Consider the following 16,623-nt stretch of genomic DNA (forward strand, 5'->3'; position numbering starts at 1 on the left):
ATTACTTTTTTCATTCTTTAATTAGAGCTTTTATCTCACTTTTTTCTCCATCTCAACTTCTCTGCTTTTATTTTTCAAATTTTACTTATTTAATTTTTCCTTTCTCCTCATCTATTTCTATTAGTATTACTATTAAGCTTTATGAATCTTTAGATATTTAGTTGACTCCATGTTATTATTGTTGCGTTCTTTTCTATTTTTAATGGCGATGTAGTTGTTAAATTTAGTAGATATTTACTATGTGTCAATATTTTGTTTGCCTTTGTGCCTACATTATTATTGTAGAAATCTTTTCTATTGTTAAGGGTGATAAAGGGGTAGCTTTTATTTATTCTTATAGTATGTCAATACCCAGTTTGTCTTTGACTCTATTATTGTTGCCGATTTCCAGGCTATTGCCAGTGCCAGCAGGGTTGTTGATATTATTTGGTCTTTACAGTATGCTGATATCTGGTTTGTCTTTGTGTCATCAGTATTACTGTGATTCATTTCAGACAACTGGATGTTGGGCCAATTACACTGCATCTTCACTCCCCAAATAATGGAGGTTGTATTATTGGGACAGAGCTAAAGACCTATAGTTAGTTATGCCCAGAGCACATCACTGGAAAGCAGACACTACAGAGATCTCCATACTAGGAACAAAGTCTTGCACTTTAATTGACCTTCAAACTTCACAAAAAAACCAATGGAAACATGGGAAAACATGTTAATATCTCCAAAAAAATTAAAGGCAATAAAATACCTCCAAAAACTCCCCACTCTCCCAAGGCTGGGGGATTTCAATGATGAAAAACTCAAAATCCAGACAGCTGAGTTATATGAAGTGATAGATAAGTGATTGACAAAAAAGATCAATAAGATGCTTGGCAAGCTCATGCATGATAGAACTGAACAGATAATGGGCTTAGTAAACAACATGATTAGTGAGCTTAAAAGAAGACACTAATGAAAAGCTAGCTGAGCTAAACAAAATGGTACAAAACATGAATGCAAAGAATTAGATTCTGTGAAAGGGTAGCAAAAAGAAATCTGGTAGATAAAAATTTTTACTGAAAGTGTGGGCAACAAAAGTTACCAATGTGAAGATTGGGTCTTTAGCTCAGGGGCACTATACCTGCCTGGCAATTGCAAGGTCCTGAGTTTGATTTCTGGTACCAAAAAAAAAAAAAAGAAGAAGTTGCCAATGTGACTAGAAACAAGGACTAAACTAAAAAGGAAAATCACAGGCAAATCTCTATAACAAATATAGATACAAAAATATCCTCAACAAGATACTGCCAAGCAGAATATAAGTCATTAAAAAGATCATACACTATGACTAAATATGCTTCATCCCAGTGATGGAAGGATAGTTCAACACATATAAATTAATAAATGTAATACATCAAATAAAAGAAGCAAGGAAAAAATAAAATGATCATTTGTATAGATGCAGAAAAAGCCTCTGACAAAATTCAGCATCAATTCATGATAAAAAAAAAACCTGAAGAAAATATGTGTATAAAGACCTTATCTCAATCTGATGAAAGCTATTTATGACAAACCTACTGCCAACATCATGTGAAATGAGGAAAACCTGAAAGCTTTCCCTCTAAAATCAGGAACAAGGATATCCACTATCACCACTCCTGTTTAATATAGTACTCAAAACATTAGCTAAAGAAAATAGTTAAGAAAAAGAAATAAGAGATACCTATAGGGAAGGAAGAAATAAAATTATCCTTATTCATAGATGAAGTGATCCTTTACATAGAAGACCCAGAAATTCCACCAAAATACTCCTAGAACTAATAAACAAATTCAGCAAGGTACCAGGATACAAAATCAACACAGAGAAATCAATAGTTCACCTGTACACCAATAATGAACCCACTGAGAAAGAAATTAAGAAATCAATATTTTTTATAATAGCTTCAAGAAAAACTAAATATGTAGGAATTAACCTAACAAAGGAATGGAAAGACCTCCATAATGAAACCTCTAGTACTCTGAAAAAGGAGATCAAAGAGGACATCAGAAAATAGAAAGACATCCCCTGTTCCTGAATAGGCAGAACTAATATTGTCAAAAGGGCCATACTACCAAAACTGATATATAGATTTAATGCAATCCCAATAAAAATACCAACAGCATTCCTTACAGAACTAGAGAAGACAATCCTAAAAATCATATAAACTGGAAAAGCAAAAGCAATACTGGGCAACAAGAGCAAAGTAGGAGACATCACAATCCCAGAATTCAAGTTATATTACAAAGCTACAAAACAGCACATTACTGGAATGGAAAAGAGGATGGAACAGAATAGAGGATGCAGAAACAAACTCAGGCACTTTCAGCCATCTGATCCTTGACAAAAAGGACCAAAAACATGCTGGAGAAAAGATAGCCTCTTTAACAAATGATACTGGGAAAATTGGTTTACCTCATGCAGAAGACTGAATCTAGACCCATATCTATCACCATGCACTATACTCAAAATAAAATGTACCAAAGACATAAATATTTAAAACAGAAACGATAAAATAGGTAAATTTCTTGAAGACATAGGCATGGGCAAAGACTTTCTAAACAGAACCTTGTTGGCACAAGAAATAACATCAAGAATCAATAAATGGAATCATATCAAATTATAAGGCTTTGGGATAGCAAAGGAAGCAACCAGCAGAGCGAAGAGAAACTTACAAAATGGGGGGGGGATTGCTAGCTACTCCTCAAACAGAAGATTAATATCTAAAATATATTAAAATAAAAATTAAACCCCTCAACATAAAAGACCCAATCAAAAAATTGGCAACTAAAATGAATAGAAACTACAGAAGAAGTACAAATGACAAATAAATATATGAAAAATGCCCAAAATCTCTGGCCATTAGAGAAGTACAAATTATAACAACACTAAAATTCCATCTTTTTCCAGAAAGAATGGCTATTGTTGAGAAATGAAATAATAACAAAAGCTAGTGAGACTGCAAGAGAAAAAAGGGACACTTCTACATTGTTTGTGGTAGTGTAAACTAGTACAACCACTATGGAAATCAGTATGCAGATTACTCAAAAAAGTAAAAATAGAAGTACCATTTGACCAAGCTTCCCTTTCCAGGTTTCATTCTGAAAGACTTAAAGACATGGTATTACAGTGATATATGGATGCCTATGTTTATAGCAGGACAATTGATAATAGCTAAATTTGGTAACAGTCTATATGTCCATCATCAGATGAATGGATGTAGAAAATATGTTCTGTATGCACAATGGAGTACTACTCTGCTATGAAAAAGGGTGCGTTTGAATCATTTGTAGGAAAATGGATGAACCTTGAGATTATAATGTTAAATAAATCAGACACACAAATCTAAGTATTGCACGTCTTCTCCTATTTGAAAACCTCAAAGTACGAATAATTTAAAGATCAAAATAAAAAATAAATAATAGAAAATAAGGAGACTGATATTTTGCAGATTGGAAGTGGACAAAGAAATGGAAGGAAGAAGAAGGAAGAGAAAGGGAAAAGGAAGTAAAAGAATTGATATGTATGATGTACATATACCAACTCCTCACAATGAATGTAATCATTATGTACTACAAACATACTAATAAAAATAAATTAAGAATAAAACTTTAAAAATTAATGAAAAAGAAATTAACAAAGGTTATAAAAATAGAATGAGAGCAGTATTTTTGTATGTCTTACTTAATCTTGACTGTCAACAGATTAATTAAATTCTCGAATTAAACAATATAGTTTGAATGAAGGGTTTTAAAAAATAGACTCAACATTGTGCTGCCTACAAGAAATCCACTTCACTAGTAAAATCAGATAAAATGGGCTTTAAACTTAAAAACTAAAATGGACAAAGGTCCCTGTGTAATTATAAAAGAATGAATTAAACAAGAGGTAGTAACAATTGTGTAGGTACCCAACACTGGAGTGCCAATTTTATAAAGCAACTGTTATTAGATCTAAAAGGAGCCCTCGAAAAATAAAAAAATAAAATAAAAGGAGCCCTTGATTCTAATATAAAATTTTGGGATCTTAATACCCCCTTTTTCATTAATGGAAAAATAATCCAGGGCCGGGGATTTAGCTCAGTGGTTTCACCACCTGCTGCACAAGCACAAGGACCAAAAAAAAAAAAAAAAGAAAAAGAAAAATCATCCAGATAAAGTTTACAAATAAACATTAGAGTTAAATTATACTGTTAAAAAAAAAAACAGAGCTAAGAGACTTTAACAGAACATTTTACCCAACATATTCTCCTCATCAGTACCCAGAACAGGATTAACCATATGTTAAGCATCAAAACAAGTTTCCAGAGAGTCAAAAAATTGAAATCATAAGATGAGTGTTCTCTGACCATAGTAGACTAAAACTAAAAATCAAAAATAATAGAAATCTTATAAATTGTACAGATGCCTAAAAATTAGGCAACATTCTCTTGAATGACACTCAGTGAAAAAAATCAAACAGAAAATAAAATATTTTTTTAAAAAAGAAAAAACTCAACAACCAAAATACATGGGAGACAATAAATGTAGTTTTGAGAGAGAAATCTATAGCAGTAAGTGCCTACATGAAGGAAAAAAAAGATTTCAAATAACAACCTGATGATACACCTCAAGGAACTAGAAAGCCAAGAACAAGTCAAATCTAAAATTAGTAGCAGGAAAGGAATAATAAAGTTCAGAGCAGAAATAAATGAAATTCAAACTAAAAATACAAAATATCAATAAAATGAAGATTTTTTTGGAAAAAATACACAAATTTGATAAATCTTTAGCTAGATTAACCAAAAAAAAGAAGACCCAAATAAGTACAATCAGAGAAATATTACAACTGATGCCACAGAAATACAAATGATAATTAAGGATTAATATGAATAACTATATAACACATCAAAAATTATATATCATGATCAAGAAGGTTATTCCCCAGCAATTTAAGGATGATTTGACACACATAAATTGATAAATATTATACATCACATCAACAGAATAAAGAGTAAAAACCATATGATCATCTCAACATGTAGAAAAGTTAATTTGATGAAAATTCTTCATCCCTTTATGATAAAAACCCTCAAAAACTGTGTACAGAAGGAATGTACATCAACACAACTAGGGCTATATATAACAAACTCACAGCTCACATCATACTGAATGAAAAAAGCTGAAATCATTTTCTCTAATATAAGAAATAAAACAAAGATTGTACTTTCATAATTTTATTCAATATTGTATTGGAAATCTTGGCTAAAATGATTAGGCAAGAAAGAAAAAGAGAAATAGAAAAAGAAGAGGTCACATTATGCATTTGTAGATGATAGAAAACCTAAAGACCACCAAAATTTGTTAGAAATAAACAAATTCAACATGGGTTCAGTATACAAAATCAATATACAAAAATCACATTGCCAAGAAAGAAACCAAAAAACTACTTTATTCACACATGTATACACAAAAAGCAAGCAAGCAAGCAAGCAAAGAAACAGAGCAATCCTAGGAATAAACTTAATCATTTAACCAAGGACATGAATTGATCTCTGTAAGGAAAATTGCGAAACAAAAATAAATGATGTTGAAAGGACACTAAAAATTGGAAAGATTTTCCACTACTCAAATTGTTAAAATTTCCACACTACTCAAAATGATGTATAGATTCAACACAATTCTTGCCCAAATACCAATGAAATTCTTTACAGAAACAGAAACAAACTCCTATAATTTGTATAGAATCACAAAAGACTCTAAATGTCTTAGTTACTTTTCTCATTGCTGAGACAAAACACCTGACACCCAAAGTTAAAGGAGGAAAGGTTTATTTGGCTCACAGTTTGTACAGGTTTCAGGTCAAGGTGGCTGGCTCCAAGGCAGGGTGTCAAGGCAGAGGGACATGGCAGTGGAGAAACAGTTCATGGCAGATAGGAAGCAGCAAAGCAATGAAGTAGCAAGCAGCAAGCAACTTCCAACAAATGGCAAGCAACAACCACAGCAGCCCTCTTTTTGTCTTTTATATTTTAGCCCTTAGGGCTGGTAGCCCTCACACCCTTAATCTTACATCACACTGTGAATCAACCCCAGCATGACATCCTTGATCCTAGCAGCACACACCCTAGATCCTGACACTTCTAAAAAGCCCCACCTATGATCGCATGAGGCTCTGGGGGAACATCTGGAACATTTCACAAGCCCTAATACCAAATACCCAAAGTAATCCGAGCAAAAAGAACATAGAGGCATTATAATACCTACCTTAAAACTACAAAGAGATAGTAACTACAGCAGCATGGTATCAACACAAAAATAGACAGACTCTCCAGTTCAACAGAATAGAGAACCCAGAAATAAATCCATGTATTTTCAACCAACTGATTTTTAACAAAAGCAGCAAGAATGCACATTGGAGAAAGGAAAATCTTTTCTATTAATAGTGCTGAGAAATAGGATATCGATATATAGGAGAGGGAAACTCTACCCATTTCTCACCATACACATAAAAATCAACTCAAACTGTATCAAAGACTTACATATGAGATCTAAAACTATGAAATTGCTAGAAGAAAATATATGACAAATGTTTCAGGACATTGATCTAGGCAAGGATTTTTTTTTAATATGAACTCAAAAGCACAGGCAATAAAAGCAATAATTGATTATATCAAAACTAAAAAGCTTCTGTCCAGCAAAGGAAACAATCAAGAGTGAAGAGACAATCTATAAAGTGGGAGAAAATATTTACAATAAATTCATTTGACAAGGGATTAATTTGCAGAATATATAAGGGACTCAAAAAACTCAATAGCAAAACCAAACAAAACCAAGTAATTCAATTAAAATGGGCAATAGACCTAAGCAGATATTTCTCAGAGGATAACATACAAATGACAAAAAGGCATATAAAAAATGCTCAACATCACTGCTTATCAGGGAAATGCAAAGCAAAATCACAAGGAGATACTATATCATCCCATTTAGAATGGCTACTATAAAAAATAATACACTGACAAAGATGCAGAAAAAGAGGAACTCTCATACATGGTTGATGGGAATATAAATTAGTACAGCCATTATAGACAACAGTATGGAGAGTCCTCAAAAAAGTTGAAATAGAACTACCATATGAGCCAACAATCCTAGTTCTAGGTAGATACCAAAGGAGTTAAAATCAGTATATGGAAGAGACATTAGCATTTGCATATTTATTGCAGCTTTATTCACAATAGCCCAAGATATGTAATCAATCCCAGTGTGCATCACTAAGTGACTGGTTAAAGAAAATATTGTACACATACATAATGGAATATTATTCAGTTTTAAAGAAAAAGAAAATCCTGTCACATACTACAACATGAGTGAAGATCAAGGACATTATACTATGTGAAATAAGGGAGTCTTACACACATACACACACAATTCCAAATACCCTATGATTCTACTTGTAAGAAGTGTCTAAGGTAATCCAGTTCATTAACAGAAAGTAGAGGAGCGATTACCAGGAACTAGAGGGATGGGGAAATGGAGAATTGCTGACCATTGTTTCTCAAGTTTTAGTTTTGCAAGATGATAAAAATTTTAGACATTGATTGCACAAAATAGAAATATAGTTAACACTAGTGAGTGCTACACTTAAAATGATTAAGATGGTAAATTTTATATTATGGATTTATCATAAATTTAAAAAAGAAATTAGCTATGTATGTTCTTTAAAATCTGTAATTAATTGATTGGAAAAGAATATAAAAATTTAGGAGTTTTTTCTTTATTTCAAAAATTTCAATTTGGTTAAATACACCTGCAAATCTGGATTTCCATATTTTAGTCATTTAAACTATTGAAGGATTTGCTGATGAAGAGCAAATGTTCATGTTATTATATATTTTTCCTAGGAGATTTGTTGACATGGAATGAGAGTTAGGTTTGGCTGATGGCAAATCACCTGAGTCATACACAAAGTAAAAGAGATCAAGAGGAAACAAACCTTGATATTTCAAGATTAAAGGCTAATAAATGGAGGTAAAGATGTCATGGATTTAATTTTTTAAAAATTTTGGGTAGACTCATAGTAATCATTTTGTCCTTGGTTTAATATGCATGATTTCCACCTTCCTCTAAATAATCTGCTATTTTACCCACTATTATTTTTATCTTCCCCAAATTCAAGTACAGCAATGTTTTATTATAAACTATGCAACTCCTCTCTGAAAGTAAGCATGCATAAATCTTTGTTAATGTTAATATAAAACAAGTACTTTGCCATTGCTCTTAAACAGTGGAGAAACATAAAAACTAATGTTTAGACTAAGTAGGGCAGGTAAATTGGTGTGGGAAAATTTTATAAACATGTAGTGTTTTTAAACATTCTACTTGTTTACCCCTAAAAGAATTTTGTACATTAATGTACTCCTTTGCATGTTTTAATTGACTTCTAAAATATTTTCAGACAAGTTTAAATGTTTGTAACTTTCCAGTAGGTTGTAAATACTAACACTTTATTAAAAATTTGCTGTATCTCTCTTAAAAATTAATGTTAAATTGTTTCCCCAAAAAAGTATTGTTATCTGAATCTCCTGGCTATGCCAAAATATTATCAGGTAGCTCCTTCTATAAGTGGGTCACCAATTAAACGTAACCAGGTCTGGGTTCCTCGCCTCTCCTTCTGGAGTTAGATTCCAAGTTCTTCTCATCTTGAACAAAGAATTGAATGAAGTGAGCAAAAAGCAAGTGACAAAGTTCATTGGAAAAAGTAAAAATGAAGAGTGAGGGGAAAACTGGCTCTGCAGCGTGAGCTTGGAACAAGTGAAAAAGAAAAAAGCAAGATAAAAGAACACCCTGAAGAAAGTAGAGCAAGCTATCATGCGGAAAGCCACTATAGCAACCTCTTCTTGGGCATCTATGTCATTTTGTATTGTCCACATCTTGAGGAAATCTGAGAGAACTTCTACAGAAAGGCGATTCTGGGATCCCATGCCTCAGGATGAGGTCAGGTCTAGGCCATCCTGTTGTGAACCAGCTGGAGACCTCAAGAGAAGTCCATGTACAAGGCTTTGGGAACTGTTCTGTGCAAGAATTCCAGGACCCTTGTAATTAACAAGCCAGCTTTGCCACGCCCTAATCTCCTGTCTCAGTAGGAGAGGGAAACAGATGAACAGGAGAGAGAGGAAAAAACTGAAAAGGACAGCATGCTTATGTAGATTTATTATCCTCTTCCTGGGCTTCCTGATATCAAGAACCAGGAATCAAAATTGCTTTGAGAGCTTCCTGTCAGCATTCTTTCTGTTTCTTTGGTCTTTTTAAAAATTATTGGGTAACTTAGATTGTGTAATTATTTAACAGAGTTCTGATTTTCTTTGGTTTCTAAATTACATAATATTTCAACAAAGAAAGTAATCAGCCAAAGAAAATGAATACATTTTTCTACACATTTTGATAAGGGTATTCAAAAGTGAAAGATCTACATCTGAAAAATAGTCTGGTAAAAGTAAAGTTGCAGTTAGAAAACTGAATGCCACAGAAATGGACTCCTTTGGTCTCTCTGGGGGGTTTTCAAGGTGATATATTTTTCAGTGGAATGAATCATACATGTTTTTACGGTCACCGGTCAAAGTGAAGGCTGGTCTAGGTAAAAGAAATGTTGCTTTGCATTCTGCCTGCCTGATTGGTGAGAGTGCCCCTGAATTCAGATTAGAGAAATGTTTATTGTTACTGCCTACAGCCCTGATGTATGACTTTGTTTTGCAGTTATACTCAGGTCACCTTTCATGCCACTGGGTACTTTCTTTTCAACTCAAGAGATAAGAGAACACAATGATTTAATTGACATTAAATAGAGGCTATTTCTTTCTTTTGTAGAGTCTATTTTATCTCAGTGGAATCTATGGGAAAGGTAGGTTTATGCATTTAAATGTGAAATGAGTTTTTCAAGCAGAAACCACAAGGTTATACTTAAAATGTGCAGTGGAAAACAGCCCCACAATAGTATGGTAATTCAGAAGAATATAGTAGCCTTATATCTGGCATAATTAAGATTTTGAAGACAATTCCTTAGAAAATGAACTAATAATAAATATATATAACCTATCTCCTTCATGGAGACCATAGGAAATACTGATGGAAGCCACTTCCACAATAATTTTCCTCTTTTTTCATATTAATCTTGCCATGAATTGTGTCAGGTGAATTGTATTTTATATCTACTCTTCTGTGATATTCTACAGCCTGGGTGTTTTCTCTCTCTCCCCCAAGCCCCGTAGATGGAGTAACTGAAACTCAGAAATTACAAGTAATTTATCTAAAGGGTAGAGCTAAGGTATGTGAGCTGAGACTATAGGACTGACAAAATGAAACTTTTTCTTCATGAGAGGCTCCAGGCAGTTTGGCTTTAGATTGATATGACCTTCATGTGATTATTTTACCTGATAAAACCAGGGGAGAAGACAGAGAAGCTTACTTTTTCACATATTAAGTATTTTTTTCCCTGAGAGAAGTTAAAAGTCTAGTCTTTGATAAAAATAACAATCTCTTGTATTTATTTAAATGTTTTTCCAGTTTTTGTAATACTTTCTCATATATAATCTCTACTGGGATACTTTCCAGTTTTGGGGTTTTTTTTTACCTTTAGCTCCCTAAAAATGGAAATCAGTTTTCTTTTTTATAAGCCCACCAAAGGAAATTAAAATGTTGAGGAGAAATATTTAGAAATGAACCTCTTCCACAGCTCTTTAGCTGATTGGCCAGAGCTAACATCTTCAGTCAAGGGATCAACCAGCATCGTGCACCCTCTAGGATGACGCACTGGGCAGAACTCGCAATACTTGAGTAATAGTCCCCCTGAAGGATCAGAACTTGAATCCAGTGGTGAGACAATACCAGACAATCCCAGGTTAAGAGACAGTCTACAAATATCTAGTCTGTTCTTAAAAAATGTCAATGTGATGAAACATAAAAAGTCAGGTACTGTTTGAGATTAATGGAGACCAGAAAGGACATGACAACTGTATGCAGTACATGATCCAAGATTTTCCTTTGTTATCGAGGACATATTGGCCAGATATCAGTAAAGTCAGCTTCCAAACCTCCAAAAGTCTGTGCATGGGTTTCACTTAAGCCACCAGTTTACCCACCAACATTAACTAAAATTGAAATGGAAGAGCCTGACAAACTGATTCTGCTTTCTATTATTCAATAATCTTAAAATATATTGGTATTGTATCTAAGCTTCTGTGAATAATACTTTTAAACCTGTAAAGCAAATATTATCTCATTCCTCATATAAAGACAATGTTTTCTCTAGTTATACTAATTTAAATTTCAGGATCACCAGATTCAGATTCTTTGAAATACAAGCAACGGCTCTGTCTTTTGTCTTTTGGAATCTAGACTTACTCTTAGGACAGAGCTACTTCATGTTGACCTGTGTCCTATTTCCACTTATGGAAATCATATGTCCTGGATATTGAATTCATTATTTCTAGAGAAGGCCCTTCTAAGTGTTTCTGGATTTTAGTGATAAAGCTTTAATGGCTCAATATAAACAGGCAGCCTGATGGGTGAGATCTTATCATCTTAGGGTACAGAGCATTGCGAGGCTTGTGAAGATTCAGCATAGGGAGGTTTTGGGGAGCTTGTGAAGGACAGGTTTTCTGGATAATTTTTGAAAAATAGAATTCTTGATTGACACTTTTTAAATTTTGCAATTTAAATGTATTAGTCTGTTACCTTCTGGCCTTCAAAATTTCTGATTAAAAATTTGCTGATCGCAGCCTGGGATTTAGCTCAGTGTTTCCGCTGCCTGCCTCAAAAGCACAAGGTCCTGAGTTCGATCCCTGGTACAAAAAAAAAAAATTGCTGATTTAATTGAGAATTCTTTCTGTGTGATGAGTCACCTCTCTCATTGTTGTCAGGATCCTTTCTTTGTCTTTGTTTTTAGATGGCTTTATTATGTGTCTTAGTGTGACTGTCCTCATGTTCATCAGTACTGAATTCATTGAGCTCCTTGGCTGTTTATATTCATACTTTCCAGCAATTCTTTTAAAATTTTGGACCATTATTTCTTCAAATATTTTCTCATTTTTTTTTCTCCTTTCCCTTTGGGGTTCCCACAATGCATATGTTGGTGTATTTGTTGGTGCCTCACAAATTCCATACCCTTTGTTTACTTTTTTAAAATTCCTGTCCTTCAGACTCAATAATTTCCATAGTCTCATATTCAAATTTACAGATTCTTTCTTCTGCTTGCTTAAATCCACAATCCCTTTAGTGATTTTTTCATTTCAGTGATTATACTTTTCAGCTCAAGGATTTCTTTCTGGTTTCTTATTTATTTATTTATTTATTTATTTATTTATTTATTTGGTACGGGAATCAAACTCAGGACCTTGTGCTTAGCAGGCAGGTGTGTGCCGCTAAGCTACATCCTAGCCCAAGATTTCTTTTTATTAATATTTCCATTTTGTGTATACATTGTTTTCTTAACTTTCTCCTATTTTCCTTTAGTTTTCTGAGCATCTTTTAGATAGTTGGCTTAAAGACTAGTAGATCTACCACCAAATCTTTTTTAGGGAAGTTTCTGTTAACTTGTTTTTTTACTTTGAATGAACCATACTTTCCTGTTTATTGTATATCTTGTTATTTTGCTGTTGTTGAAAGTTGGACATTTGAACATAATAATGTGGAAATCAGAACTCTGGCAACTCTGGAAATCAGATTCTCTCCCTTCTCCCAGGGGTCTTTGATTTTTGTTCCATGGTTTGCTTGTTGCAGAATGCCTGTTTGCTAGGATCAGCCTAAGTTATGAATGTAAAGCTTCCTCAGGTCTTTTGAGCTTGTGCCTTTCCCTGGGTATGTGTGGTAACATTCTAATTTTCTAATATGAGGTTGTTTTTGAAATTCCTAGTTTTTACTATGTGGCTCCAAAGAGGAAAAATGAAGAAAGGTAAAAGGACATTTGCCTTTTTAAATCCCGCGGAAGTCACTTCAGCTGGTATGGGTGGTTGGGCCTCAACAATGGGAAAAGGTAAACCACAGTAGCTGCCACCTCTTGGTCCTTCTATGGCCAGAAGCCACAACCAGCAATCTGCACAAAGATCACCAATAACTGAAAGACTGAATTCTTTTGCCCACCTGCAACCCACATGTAAGTCATTCCAGGAATACTTGCATAGCTACCTACCAAGTATCTGAAATGTGGGGGATAGCTGGAAAGGAAGTTGACTATGCTGGAACTTGAAAACCTCAAATCCACTTCAGAGTTCTGAAATAGTTCTGTCAGATCTCTGCCAATGTAACTGTTGTCTGGGTAGGAGGACAGATTTCTGGTGCTTCCTACTGCATCATCTTCCTAGAATCCTCCTCCTCCATAAATTCATTATTGCATATAAGCGAAAATCACATTATAGCCACATGCTCTTCTGAGAACTTTATAAGAACTCTTTAAGATATAGAAGTACAATAAAGTAGCAACTGTCTTACTCTTCCAGTTACTTCTCATAGTGATACTACAGAGAAACAAAGTTCATCTTAAAGGAAACAGCTTCTGTTTGTTCCTGGAATAGAATTTGAATTAAATTTAGGAAGGAACTGTGCTTCCTCTTGGAAAGCAATAGCATTGTTATGGTTTATATCTAGATGTCCCGAGAGCCTCATGCATTCATAGGTGGAGCTTTTGGAAGATCATTGGACTATGGGGGCTTATAGCTGACTTGCTGTAGAGGAGTGACCCGGAAGGAAGAGGCAGATCATTGGGGGGATGGCCTAGAGGAGTTTGTCTCCTTAACCAGCTCCTCTTTTCATGCTCTGCTTCCTGGTTCCCTTCTCATGAGCAGCTTCACCTCTGCTATGCTGCCCGGCCTTAGAGCTGGCCCACTATGGACTGAACCCTCTACAAATTATGAGCCAAAATAAACATTTCCTCTTTTAATTTGTTGGTGCTGAGTATTGTGTCCCAACAATGAAGAAAGTAACTAAGATAGGGCTGGGGATTTTGCTCAGTGGCACCACACCTGCCGCGCAAGTGCAAGGTCCCGAGTTCGATTCCCAGTACCAAAAGAAAGAAAGACAGTAACTAAGACAGGCATCAAAACAAATCAGAAAGAACAGAAGTCAGTTAAATAATTTTGGTTGACAAAGAATTTAACTGTGCAGAGGACAGTCATATAGTTAATTTTACTTTTTATTAAAATCATACTTTTTGTTCTCAATAGGATCTCAAAAAGTTTCAGAGCTAAGCACTTATATATCTCATTAGTTAAAACTCCTTAAGTGCTACAAGATTGATAGTATGAAGGAATTTCACATTCTACATGGTAAATCTTTAATTCAACCACAAAATTCATCAAGTATGAATGAAATTATCAGATACCATTTTTGGGGGTATCGATTTCCTTTCAGAAGCTGCTTTATGAGTCACCACATGAAATGGATTTTTTCAGAGTCTTTAAGGAACTTAAACTAAACTAAAATTTTCTTCTTAATTTACAACACTGCCTAGACTTTTCTGCTTAGGCACCACTTCGCCTACATGGAAGTGAAGAGCTGGTGGATCAGAGGTTTTAAATGTTCATATGCACAGCTGCCACTATCCCTGAAACACACCCAAGCTGTATAAAGTGGACTCCTACCTTCTTTACTATTTTAGCCTCCTCTTAAGCCAAACAGAAATTTTGGCACACTAGTAATTTTAAAAATACACAAAAATGGGTGAGCAAGTTCTGCTATGGACCTCTCTTGTGTTATCTCAGCCTCCTGAAGAAGTACTATCTTGTTCCCAGCCCTAGAGAGTGGAGAAGACATGCTTGCTTATTTACTTGCTTTTTCTCTTTGTTTCATGCCAACAGGCCAAGTGAGGAGATCTGCTTTGGCTCTGGATATCCTCGAGTAGAAGGCAATATAGGACCTGTTTGCCTGCCCTTCTTTTTTTCCCCCCTTGGCCCATCCTCGGTGGTTGTGGAGCTAAGTCGTGGTTACCTGCGTGAAAGAAAGGGGTCACAGTGGCATACTTTGAGCTTAGTTTGGAAGCTGTTGCTGAATACCAAGCCTTTCAAGATGATTATCCTCAGCACTCTTAGACTCTTTCTTCTTTTTGGACTGATGCTTTATTTGGAAGATAGAGTCCAAATGGCAGAGGTAGGGCAGCCTGCTATCACCTTCCTGCCTGAGAGCCCTACCTTGCCACCTGCTGAAACCCCTACCATGCCCCTTGTTGAGAAGCTGCTAGAAGAAGCCCCTGGAAAGGAATAGAGAAAGCCATACCTCCAAGGTCCTCCCCTGAAGTACATGCTGGAGTTGTACCAGCGTTCGACTGACTCGGATGGGCACCCGAGGGAAAACCGCACGATTGGTGCCACGATGGTGAGGTTGTTGGTGCCCTCAGCCAATGTAGCAAGGCCTCTTAGAGGTTCCTGGCATACACGTATTCTAAACTTTCTTCTAGAACGCAATCTGGTAGCTTACCAATTAGTGAGAGGCACTGTGGTTTACCGACATCAACTCCACCTAGCTCACTTCAGCCTCTCCTGCCATGTGGAGCTCTGGGTCCCCAAAAGCCCAAACAACTACTCTTCAGGAAGAGGTTCCTCACAGCTGTCCCTGATGTCTCAGACCTGGACAGAGATGGATATCTCCCAACACATTCGGCAGAAGCTCTGGAATCGCAAGGGACGGAGGGTCCTATGACTGCGTTTTTTGTGTCAGCAGCAAAACAATAGTGAGGTTCTTGAGTTCCACCAGCATGACACTTTATCCATGGATATTGCCTTCTTGCTATTTCATCTCAGTGACACTCATAAAACTGCTTGGAAGGCTGAACTTCTTCCCAGTGGCCTGGAGGAGTTTATGGGAGGGGAATCTTTTCTCTCAAGAAAGGCTTGGAAAGTAGATAGTGCTGGATCTGAGGTTTCTGCCCCCTCCCAGGAACAGGATGAGTCTGAAAATAACCAGTGTTCCCTCCACCCTTATACAGGCAGCTTTCGTCAGTTGGGCTGGGATCACTGGATCATTGCTCCCCGCCACTATACCCCGAATTACTGTAAAGGAACTTGCCCTTGAGTACTACACTATGGTCTCAATTCCCCCAATCACGCCATAATCCAGAGCCTTATTAATAGGCTGGTGAACCAGAGTATCCCTCAGCCTTCCTATACCCCTTATAAGTACAATGCCATGAGTGTTCTTCTTATTGAGGCAAATGGGAGTATTCTGGTGTTTCGGGGTTTTTTGGTACTGGGGTTTGAACTCAGGTCCTTGCACTTGCAAAATGGGAGTATTTTGTACAAAGAAATGAGAGTATGGTTGCACAGTCCTGCACATGTAGGTGAGAATGAAAGTATAGCTCACTCTGGTTTCCCAACAAATAGGAAAAGAGTTTACAAGAAATAAATATCAATGTTAAAGCTGAAAAAAATACACAAAAATGCACATAGAATTCTACATTTAACAATGTATAATGACAGGTATTAGCCATTTGAAATCATACAGAATAATTTCAGTGCTCTAAATATCCTCTGTGCTCTGCCTATTCGTTCCTCTACCCTCCCCTAACCCCTGGTATTTATCAAAATAAATGTTTGTTTATTACCAAATCATCTATGGAGCACCTTATGTACACTTTTGGAAACAATGGACTGAGGT

General features: G+C 35.5%; 1 pseudogene; it reads left to right on the forward strand.

The window, feature by feature from the left end:
- The first annotated feature begins 14,835 nt into the window (after positions 1-14,835).
- On the forward strand, positions 14,836-16,410 carry LOC101702782 (bone morphogenetic protein 15-like; annotated as a pseudogene).
- Positions 16,411-16,623: the final 213 nt, after the last annotated feature.

Source organism: Heterocephalus glaber, unplaced genomic scaffold, assembly GCF_053883595.1.
Source record: "Heterocephalus glaber isolate CG9 unplaced genomic scaffold, H.glaber_assembly_v1.0 deba00001504, whole genome shotgun sequence".
Taxonomy (NCBI): Eukaryota; Metazoa; Chordata; class Mammalia; order Rodentia; family Bathyergidae; genus Heterocephalus; species Heterocephalus glaber.